Source organism: Micromesistius poutassou (assembly GCF_964030765.1).
Source record: "Micromesistius poutassou genome assembly, chromosome: 7".
Classification (NCBI taxonomy): domain Eukaryota; kingdom Metazoa; phylum Chordata; class Actinopteri; order Gadiformes; family Gadidae; genus Micromesistius; species Micromesistius poutassou.
In genome coordinates, this window is record NC_140277.1 from 8,717,088 (window position 1) to 8,729,102 (window position 12,015).

The following is a 12,015-nucleotide window of genomic DNA, read 5'->3' on the forward strand; positions in this document are numbered from 1 at the left end:
GCAGTATTTTAAGATGGGATATATGTAATTATAATTTGTAAGCCCATGTTGCAAATATAACAACAAAAAAAAACTTTAAAATGTTGATGCATGATTGTGATTCTGGTTATAATGTAGTTTAATGCTGAAATGAGCAGGTGACTTAAACTTATGAACTGTAGTGTATTCAGTAATTAATCTAGCATACTTTCATTAAATAAATCAATTTAAGTGTAAGAGTATAATTAGGCTATACTGAGCCTAATCTATTTATACCAGAGATTTTCTTAAAGTGAAGTTAATACCTTTGTATAGCTAATTTGCATGTGTATAGCTCACAGAATCTGCATTTACATGTTAAAGCTTCCCCTACAATTAGGGGGAGGGGGGCCATGGGGGACGAAACCTGAACTTCTGCGACAATTTCCGGTGCTGTTTTTTGACGGGAATCCCGCTTTTCATGCAGTGGTTGCTATTATGACGGCGAGATAAATTAGCTTTGAGCTTTGATAAATGAGCTTTTTCAGAGTGGCATCTCCCATCCCCTTTAAGAGCCAGCGCATTTTGACTTGACGAGTTGATATTTTGACAGCGCGTTTGCATTCTCCGCTGAGACAGATGCATGACCACATGAATTTCAAACTTCAAATGGCTCAGTTTATGGCCAAATAATAGACATAATTAACACATGGAATAGCGTTTTCTTCTCCAACTTCAGAAACACTGATTCGTCATGTAAATTGCGGCAAAGACAACTTAAAACATATGATATGCGGACGCGGTCCTCGATGGCCGCAACTGTGGGTCTATTTAATGATATGCGGCAATACATTAACAAACAGCGTTTGTTACCAGTATTGTATACATTATCGTTATCGACTTGTGTTCATAATATGCATGTGTCCCCCTGTTAATATACATCGCCATGGACTGCATTATGCGTTCCGTGTTTAATTTGCATGTGTTTAGACAGATGGGCGCGCACACACATATGCACCAAGCATCACCCGCATTCATTCATTCTTTTAAACACTCACTCGCGGTAAAACTGTTTTCTCACGATCAAATACTCATCAATCCTAAAAGTAATGGGCTTGTACACGATGTCTGGGTCAAGAACATATGTGTTTGCTGTACTGTGTTTGCAGATGCATTGATTTAAAAGTACTACAACTTACCGCTGTATCAGCTGTTCTTTACCAAATCATTTAACCAATCATTTACCCTAAAACTAGATTTTGTTTTGAAAGCCTGGAATATAGGCCTACTTTGCTCGAATGTATTATTGTTATTAGGCTATTATTATTTTAACGCATGGCATAGCCTACTATACTTCATTCATGCAGCCCTATTGAAAAAAAATGTTTCCACAATCCACACGCTATTTCTATGCAGTTTCACACGTATGAATAATCTTTGACATCATAATATTTAAATCAGGTTAATAGTTTGCATGTTTGTGCTGTGTATAGCCTACGTGTGTGTAAGCGTAGGCTAGTTCCGACCTGCCATGGCACGTCAAAATAGCAACAACAACTGCACTATCCGCTATAGACCAGGTATTTTTCGGTCAGTGGCGCAATTGCATTGGCACATTTTTTAGATCACTAAAATAGCACCAAGTATCATTTGCGCCGGAACACGCCCTGCTTTTCGCTGACACGCCTCTCCAGGCACAAGTGTAGTGGTGCCTGGTTGCTGCGGGGGGAAATCAGCTTTGCGCCGGGTGAAAACTAGCAACGACACATGCGTCGGTGTAGAAAGTCAATTGCACCGGGCGCAAGATAGGGCCCTTCTTCTGTTTGGCGCACATGGCTAATTTGCATACGCGCACAGGACTGGCTGGCTCCGCTTGGCAAAAAATTTTACATATTTGTGAATAATTTTTTATATAATGGTAATATTTTTTTTTTTGGACGAAATTTGAGACCCCCTTCAAATTTTGCTTTTGAGGCTTTCAGAGGGTCTCATGGGTTAATCGGAGGGGCCCAGTTTATTTATCGCAAGTCATATCGTCATCGCAATATTGAACAATGGTATCGCACATCGCAGATTTTCCTCATATCGTGCAGGCCTACTGTTGACACAGAGAAGGTGACGATAGTGAGATAGATCATAAGGACAGTCTGATCATTTCCTCTCAGCTGCCCACAACTCTGCTCTATAAGACTGCAGAGATTCGGACAGCCAAAGTGGAGGGGGTGAGGATCGTGCAGGTCTGGAGTGGAAGGGACAGAGGGAGTCCAAGGAGGAGGAGAGGGAGGATAGCATAGTGTCTGAGGCTTCCTCAGTGGATAGTTGGGAGAATTGTTTGACAGAAGGTAGTGAGGACAGAACAGTTGAGGCAAAAGGTTACGGCAGCTGGTGACAATGTGAGGGGTAGCGAGGAGGGAGGGAGAGGACTTCAGGGCGAGAGAAAAATCAACAAAGTGATGGTCAGATACGGGTAGTGGGGTGACAGAGAGAGCCGAGGTACTGCAGGACCTTGTGAATATCAGGTCAAGTTGGTTACTAGCCTTGTGTGTGGGGGAAGAAGGGGAGAGTGTTAAGTCAAAAGTGGCGAATAAGTTGGTTAGTTCAGGTGAGTGTAACTTCTCTGGCAGGATGTTGAAGTCGCCAAGGATAATGAGTGGTGTGCCATCTTCTGGAAAGCAGCTGAGGAGGGCATCCATCTCGTCATAGAAATCGTGGAAGGGACCTGGAGGGCAGTAGATCACTACAATGAAGAGCTTGATAGGCAGGGTGACAGTGACAGCGTGGAGTTCAAATGCAGATCTGGCCAAGTGTTCTAGTGGAAGAACCTGGTAGGACCACTTTGGCGAGATGAGGAGTCCAGTCCCTCCTCCTCGCCCCGATGGTCTTGGGGTGTGTGAGAATGAGAAGGCAGTGGAGAGGGCAGCAGGAGTAGCAGAGTTCTCTGGAGTGATCCAAGTCTCTATAAGGGCCAGGAAGTGGAGGGTCATAAGGGATGCGTAGGCCGAAATGGAGTCTGCCTTCTTGACCGCTGATTGGCAGTTCCAGAGTCCTCCCATCACTTCGAGGTGGGTGTAGGTGGAGGTTGGTGGGTGGCACAGATTGGACGGGTTGCTGCACTGAGCAGAGGATCTGTAGTGGCGTCTCTTCTGGTTGGAAATCCTGACGGTGATAGAAGTACGACACATAGCTACAAAATGGCTGGCCTCCTAGGGCCTCCTCGAGGGACTCCCACAGAGAGACTCCCTTGGTCTTTGTTTCCCGGGTCTTCCTTTGCTGGGTCCTGATGCTACCACTGACGCTTATATAACTAGCCTTTAAATACACAAGGGAGCTCAGACAGCCGTATTCTTGTCACCTTGTGACTGAAACTAGCTTGAACAACCTCTTACTAACAGCAACAACAACCACAACACAGCAACAACCAGAATACAGCAAAAACCAACACAGCAGCAACAGAGTTAAAGTTAGTCTAACCCAGCGGTTCTCAAAGTGTGGGGCGCGCCCCACTGGTGGGGAACAGAGACGTGACAGGTGGGGCGCGACAAACGGGAGGAAATTTCACTGAAAACTCCACATTTCTTATGGTAGGAGTGAAAGCTTGACAGTAGGGCTGGGCGATATGGACCACAAGTCATATCTCGTATTTTCAAGCAGAATGTCGCTATAAGATATATATAGGCCTATATATATCAATACTTGTTCATGCTATAAAATAAGTGCTGTCGTCATTCTACATCGGGGGCGCCGCGTCGCTGTGCTCGTTAACCTGCCTGTAGGCCACGGTGGCTAAACATTTTAAAATTAGTCAGTCAAAAACAGTCGGAGCAAGATGTGGCAAATACATGTTTCTCGCTGAAGGGGATTTTAAAAAGTGACGCGAGCGGAAGAGCGGGGGCCGGGGGCAGAGCGGGACGGAGAGAGAGGTGAGCAGAGCAGAGTCCTGCACGCCTCTCATGTTGCAAACCCGCACCCGTCCTTATACCCGCACAACTTAAAACCACATCCGACCTGAATATCAGATCCAGCACCGGAGAAGTCTCGCTCTCTTGCTGCGCGGGACGCACTGAGCAGGGGTGGCGAGGATAAATCTGTCCATCTGAGCGATATTGGGAAACGAACGACCGTGCTTCTCGCCACCGCGATCACACACCGACAGAGTCGTCTTTAGGTGTTGTAACCAAGCAGCAGCTTCGTCCCGATGCTGAGCCTCGTCACTGGAGTCCTCCCCGTCCGATAGCGTGTCCGCTGACACTCCAGCTCTCTTCTCGGCTGGGGGGGCACTGCTCGCATATTTTGTAGATGTGTCACTAATAATGATTTTTTTTTAATTTGAAATAGGCCTACATTTGAACATTTTAAGCTTGCAGCTTTGCAGCCACTCATGCAAGTATAGGTCTCATAAGTTCAATTGCTCACCTGTCTTGCCAAATGCATTGCTCGTCTTTTTTTTTTTTTAACAGATTGCAAAGTGGCACTTTTATTTTCTCTTTTTCTGAACTTGGTACAAGTCATGACACAGCTGCACTTTTATTTTCTCTTGTTGTTGAACTTGCTGTTATTTGACGTTATTGAGTTAGAATTTAGATACAACATGATGTAACTTGATGTTACTTCAATAAATGTGGAGATGTTAAGCTTGGCGTATTTCGTTAGCGTTGTGTTGGGGTGATGGGGGCAGGTGGGGCTTGAACATCCCCCCTTGTCCAAAGTGGGGGGTGACCGAAAAAGTTTGAGAACCACTGGTCTAACCAATTGTAATGCTAATACACTATAGTTCTTAGTATCAAGACTCACATACAGCCAGATGTGAGACAACCTTCTTGAAGCCAAATATAAATGTACATGTCTTTGAAGCCCAAAATCATTTTGCAGATTAAATTCCACAGCAATAAGTCGCTACAGTCTGTCACTACACATTGGATAATTCAAACAACAAAGGGCACTGCAAACAAGCCCTCAAGTCATTGATTGAAAATATTTTTGCTAGTATTTCTAAAGAAAAGTAGACTACAGCAAGGTTTAGTTATTTTACTCAGATCACACACAAAGGCCATTCAATGAGCTAGTTCAATTGGTCTTCAAGCTAAATGAGCATAATGAAAACAACAAATTGCTTTTGTTCATTGTTCATAACTGTTGAAAATGATGGCACATCTAACTATTGTTTTGTTCAATTGCTCAATTTGATGTATAATTCACATAAATAGGGTTCCCAAAAATAAAAGCTTTTGGGATTGGTGGTCAACTTGTGCCGGTCCTAATCCAGTTTTCTAGTCTATTTAGTAACATGTTCAACCATGTCGCACACAGCAGTAAGGAACAGGGATACTGGGATTGACGTTTTGGCAGTTTGCATTTTTAGACAAATGTCATTTAGAAGCTTAATGAGAGCAGTGTCAAGTGGTTTTGGCGGGAATCCAGTTTGGCAGTCAAACCCATCAGTGGAGGATAAAAGGCTGATAACTTATTGAAACTTATTGATAATTTCATTTGGAGAACAAAATAAGAAGATTAAAGGCCACCCCTTTTGAACCTGCCTGTCGCTCACTGTATTAGCTCTTTGAGCTAAAGTAACTTATATTCCAAGCCTTAATTTTCTCATCAATGACATACCAAAGTTTGCCATACTTGTGATTCACATACTGTATTCATCAGCTCTTTCTCAATGTTTAATACATTAATTAAATTAGAAACTGTTATTGAGGAAGGTTAAGTCTTGTCTGGTCTTGTCACCATAAATTATGCCATATGGTGGCCTCAGTTTGTCTAGAGCTAGTGGAGTCTCATAAAAGTATATAAAATGTATAAATACAGTTGGAGTAAAAAATATAATGCACAACTTTTACAAAGTGATCAGGACATTCACCGGAAGAGGCATTGCGTTGGGCTGAAACACACATCCAAAGCCTCAGAAGCATATGAAGCCTGATGCCACAATGAGATGTCAGACGAAGATGTGAATGAATGGAATAAGCACATTGTAACTGCTCATTGAAATGTAGCCTACAGATACTAGATCATCAAAATCTGCTGCTATGAAGTTAATACATGCATGTTTTATGTATCAACGTCATTTACATTACTTGGTTGGTTTTTAACCTGCTTTTTCATGTTGTCAAGATAGCAAGATAGTTTAACAGATTGTTCAACCAATATGACAAAATATGCTGATAAATTTAATTGCTTGCTTTAACAACGAATTTAAAGGATTGCACCACCCACCACTATCTTTCCATCTTTCCTCAACCTGACTTTTAAAGCAAGACACCCCCTCAACCATTGCCCAGAAGGATCACATCTTTTACTGAAAAATATTGAACTAACCTTAGGCTCCTGCAAGGCTTTTACCTCATGACCCGCAGTTTGTCCAACTGTTAAGTGTTATTTTACTCTTTCTGGCTCTATGTCACCATTCAGCTCCTCACACCTCCTGCCTAGGTCTGTTTAGTTCTCATACTGAACTCTCAGATTTCACAGAATATTGTTTCTCAGCACAGGCTTGGAGTGTCTCTATTTGTTGCAAAAGATGACTTGCTAAAGAATGATGGCCTGTTCAATTGTTTAGCATTTCTGTTTTGATTACTCCCAGACTAAATAATAACTATCCTAAACATTTAGTATTGTCATCAAATCTAATATCAGTCCCCCTCCATCTTACTTTCTCTACACTGCCTGAGATTGCACCCACCCAAATGTGATTGAATCCAGAAATTGTTTGGGGTTTCTTCATTTAAATTTAGAGTTTGAGTATAATATGCAGACCCTATTTTAGTGTTAACCTGGCTAGGGAAGGCTATCAATGACTCCATATCTGAATGGTTTTAATCTGTGTAGGATGGATGGAACAGGAAGGGACCAAGGTGTATCTCTATATGTGAAATCACGTTTTCAGTCATGATATTACATTCTGTAACCATCCCAAATGTTTTGAATTCACAGCCCAAGGTTAATAAAGGGTCTAACAACTCAATTACTATGGTGGCAGTGGAAAGACCTCAGTTATATGATTCCTCCACTGTAGATAAATTGGCTCAACTAATTCATCAATACTGTAATTCTGGGTGACCTCAACATAAATTGGCTGACTGCTGTGTCTGACCAACCAACTACTACTACTCTGTCTGACCAATATAAAAAAGGGCATGTGAAAAAAACTCAACATATCATAAATAATTATTGATCCTTCCATGCTACATCTGAAAGGTCATACAAAGTCGACATTAAGGGATGTCATATTTTCTGTGGTGTATTGGGGATTGTGACTGTGTTAAATTTAAAAAACTGCAAAGAACACAATTCTAGTAGTGATCAAGAGAAATGTAAACAACTTAAATGAACAAGTATTTTAAATTACCTTCATCACAGTGATAGTCACTAAACCTCTGATATCCCAGATGTGAACAGAGCCCTGTATTATTTGTCTAATTATTTTCTCTTAATCGTCAGTAAACATGCACCTTTTAGAAAGCTTAGAATATGACACCTTAAGCCCTTGGTTATCTATCATCTCTCCCTAAAGAAAGGAACAAAGCTTCAAGCTAGCTAGTCATACAGGGGATCAAATCCATTGGTCAACATTTAGACACATAAGAAATAAGTGTGAAACTGTAGTTAGGACTGCCAAGTCGAGCTCCTGTTTGGAATTAATTAGCAGCTCCTAATCGGATCCGGCAACATTTTAGAAGGCAGTTAAAATATTTATCAAAGGTGTTTGATACAGTTGGAGCTGGTTCTTGAAGCTGGTTTCCGAGTTATCCACATCAGTGTGGGAGGATGGGGGGAGCAGAGTTTGGATTCCTGACAGTTAAAATGGGCTTGCTGCAGGGAGCCATTCTTCATCCTGTCCTGTTCCCCCTTCATATCAATGATATTGTTTCTTCTATCCATGTTGGTCTTATTCAACTTGTGTTGATCCAACTTGTGTGGATGATACTATTTTATACTGTATTTCTGATTCTGTTCAATCAGCCATTGAGAATAGACAACTTCCATTCAATGTGCTGCAAGATGCTCCTATTAATCTTAAATTGGTACTTAATGCACATGAAACATGTATGTTGTGTTCAAGATCGAGATAATAAAATATTTCAGAATAATATATTGGCATCTGGCTGGACGAGAAATGTACGTTTCAATATGATAAAACGTTTAAACCATGAATGAATGTATAAATGAATGCCTACTACTATTATGTGGTTTATTATTTTATCCAAAGCGACTTATAGTGAATTCAGATGCATGCCATTAAAAACGTAGCATTGAAGGAATCTATCTCAAGGTTGCCTACAGGTTGAGTAAGGAGTCGAACACACACTATTTTCAGAAACAGAAACATTATAGCCACTACACTATCCTGCCCACTATACTATTCTATAACACCTGGCCACTATGTGTTTTTTCACTTGCTTTGCCTGCTCGCTGCTTAATGCATGCATGTGTAGAGGGAGACCGAGGGAGAAAAAGAGAGGGGAAAATGCCAGTCGTTGTCAGTGTCACATTACCGCTATGTTGGTGTGCTGGCTGTCACCTCACCATCAACACACTCTTCCTCTCCTTCAGTCTCTCTCTCTCTCTCTCTCTCTCTCTCTCTCTCTCTCTCTCTCTCTCTCTCTCTCTCTCTCTCTCTCTCTCTCTCTCTCATCTTTTATCTATTTTTCTCTATCTCCTGTCGACACTAGGACTCTGGACGACGTTTCCTACAGACCGATCTAAATACTCTACCTCTCATTCAGTCTCTCTCTCTCTCTCTCTCTCTCTCTCTCTCTCTCTCTCTCTCTCTCTCTCTCTCTCTCTCTCTCTCATTGACACCTGGACTCCAGACGATGTTTGGTATAGACCTATCCGCATACTCCATCTGTCTCGCTCTCTTTCTCTCACTTGTGTTGACACTGGAACTCTAGATGATGTTGTTTCCTTTAGACCTATCACTGTACTCTCTGTTGTCTCTGTTACACTGTGTCTAGTCCTCTCTGGCTCCTCAACACAGTTTTCTATACATATATCAACATGCTCTGCCTTAACCTACGCAATGCCCCTCTTCCTCGTTCTCTATGTCTGCTCTGCTCTCTCTTTTGCTCCTCTGTATTTGGAATAAATTAAATGGTTATATGAGGCTGTGTTCAGTGGTGCACATAGATAAACCACGCTACCCCCACTTATGCTCATTTCCGTATTCAAGCAGCCTTAACTCTCTGTGTTTGATTAACTTACCCTGTAATCTCCTGATTCTTATTAAACTCAGACACACTGTGCTTGTTAAGACATTATGCTTCTTAATTGTCAGAAATCTCCCCAGATTTGTTGATTTAATCCATTGTTCCTCACAAAAAAAATGAACATCAGCATGTAGCTCTTCTTCACGCCGTCTTTCTAAGCGTGGGTTAATATGAATGAACGTAGCCATTTCCTGAATGGAAGAATCAAATTTCCCCTCCAGAACCCCAGAAGAAGATGTTTCTTCTCATCGGCATGCTATCTCTGACAGCAGCATGTCGAGTGAATACAGTGGCCTATAGATCACTCAAATAGGACGCGATGGGTTCAGTAGACAGAATCATGAACAGTCCAAGGGTAATGGAAGCAACCCCAGCTGCCTATTAGGTTGTGTCTGTGATGGGCAAAGTAGAATGAAGTAAGAAATATTAAAGGCCCGATGTACCTGAATCAAAATCTAAATTGACATAGAAGTTAAACTGTATTTTTTTGCCTTGTTTCCTTTTTTTTTTTTTTTTCTATATTTTAATTGCGATCTTACAAGGTCACTAAAGGCTTTCAGAGAAGCAGAGCAGGAATCTTTAGAATAGCTTGATCTTACAATAGAAGCTCTAATAGAAGATCTAATTGTTTTCAGAGATGGAAACTATCTAAAAACATTCAATTAGTCTTTCCAATGTTTTTTTTCAACGGATTGTTTAGATGATTTATCTAATGAGGGGCACCTTTAACATAATCCTTTAAATGGAGCCAATTCAATTAAATCAAGAGCAAGAGCACGCACAACACGTGTGCGTGCTTTTGTACTTTTGTACATACTTTTGTGTTTATGTTTATGTGCTTCCCAGCCTCGCGATTGAGTTAGTGCTGCTTTAAGCCTCAGCCTCAGCCTAAGCTCAGGAGGAGACTATGAATGCTATTTCTTTACAGTCTTACGGCTCCTCTGCATGGCATTATACTAAATTGTGAAACTTTGATTGCCATTGCGATTACTATTTGTATACAATAGCAGTATACAGATACTGTGTAGGCCTACGTGATGCCATTATTGGCATGCTGTTCATTTAAATAAGAGAGAAAGCAAGAAAGTTTTGTGTTGGAATATAATGTAAAACTTTAGGTTTCTTTGTGTATCTCGGTTACCTGTCCTGCTTAACTCTCTTTAACAGAATACCATTGGTCATCTTTTAGAGAGGATAACATAAATAGTTTGACTCTTATGAACGGAGATTGTAGCAACATTAATGTTGAGTACATTATTGAAATGCAAAGATATTTAAAGGTGGGTTCAGATACATGGGATTTAAGGGGCAGGTAGGGGTAAGGCATCAAGGCTCAAGGATGGCAATAGATAGATTGCAGACATTTGGGATCGAACCCAGTACCTTTTGGCTGGGAGTCACGACACACTCGCCACAACACATCTTGTCATTTTACATATGTTCATATATTTCGTATAACAATGAATTGATTCATTGTCGCCAACAATGAATTAATGCTATCTTGTTTTGCACATGGCGGTCTCAAAATTTCCCCTCTACCTCTAAGTCTACCACAGGCCCTCTTCAAACCGAACCTCCTGAGGCATTCAAAGCTTAGCATGAAATCGCTTCTATAGCTTCTTTGTGCCGGGGCCCTCTCATGTTGGGTTCAGTTTCATGAGGATGTATGGAAATCTACAGCAGTCAACGGGGGCTGCTTTGACACCCACACGCCGTGGTATTGCCGTTCTTCTCAACAGCTGCCTCCATTCTTTATATTATTCATGGGATGTCTAGGGTCCGCTGGGTCAGGCAAGAAGCATCAAAGCAAAGGCATGGGGAGAAAGGGCAATGTAATCCCACCCCCAGATACCTGTGGCGGTTCATAACCACAAACACAGGGTTACGAGGGGGGGTGGTCAAACGGGCATACCTTGATAGCAAATGTGTTAGACTCTGAGATGAAAGACGCCGGGGCTTGATCCCCAATGTCTGCCACCTGCTTCCAGGCGTCCTCGTGGGAGATCCCTAACCCTTGCAGCCAGCTCCGAAATGACTGAAAGTTGAGTGGCAGGGATCTATGATCACTGCACGTCACTCAGAATAAAAACATCTGTCCACAGCAGAGGCAGATCTTGTCTGCTTGATGATATTCTTTTCATGTGTTTATTTTAAACATTGACATTGAGAGGTGTTGAGTGTCATTTAATAAACCATGCATGGCTCAATCTGGCATGTCGTGTTTGCAAGAGGCACATCTAAGTGGAGAAATAAAGGGCTGTTGTACCAGGCACGCACAGACGCACATCGGCATGTCTTAGAGACAGCAAAACAGATTGGAGAGGGAGAGGGAGTGACGGTTCTGGAGAGAGAGATGGAGTGGGGGAGGGAGGGAGAGTGAGAGAAAAATAGAGGCAGCATTGATGTAGAGATAGGGAAAGAGAGAGAGAGAGGCTGGGATAGAGAGAAGGAGATGTTTAGAAGGGAGAAAGGGAGGGGGGGAGGTAGATAGCCAAAGAGATATCCCTGGGGATGAAAGAGAGAGAGAGTGATGGTGGTGGAGAGAGAGATGACAAAGAGAGAGAGAGCAAGAGAGAGCGAGAGAGAGAGAGAGAGAGAGAGAGAGACAGAGAGAGAGATGGCAGTAGCATTATAAGGTTAATACAATGCCTCTTGGTAAAACAGATGTTTTCAACCTCAATTATTACTCTCTGACACTGACCAATCACTGCTATTTATGCCATGCATTATTTCTACAGGATATGGTATGTATGGTATGTAGGATATGGTATCTATCTCTCTCTCTCTCTCTCTCTCTCTCTCTCTCTCTCTCTCTCTCTCTCTCTCTCTCTCTCTCTCTCTCTCT

The 12,015-nt window shown here is 42.0% G+C and overlaps 1 protein-coding gene across 1 annotated transcript in view; it reads left to right on the plus strand.

The window, feature by feature from the left end:
* Window positions 1-12,015, plus strand: part of LOC311350172 (protocadherin-15-like) — a gene marked incomplete at its 5' end in the record, with an annotated part of 188,434 nt that overhangs the window by 139,525 nt on the left and 36,894 nt on the right. The window lies entirely within an intron of this gene.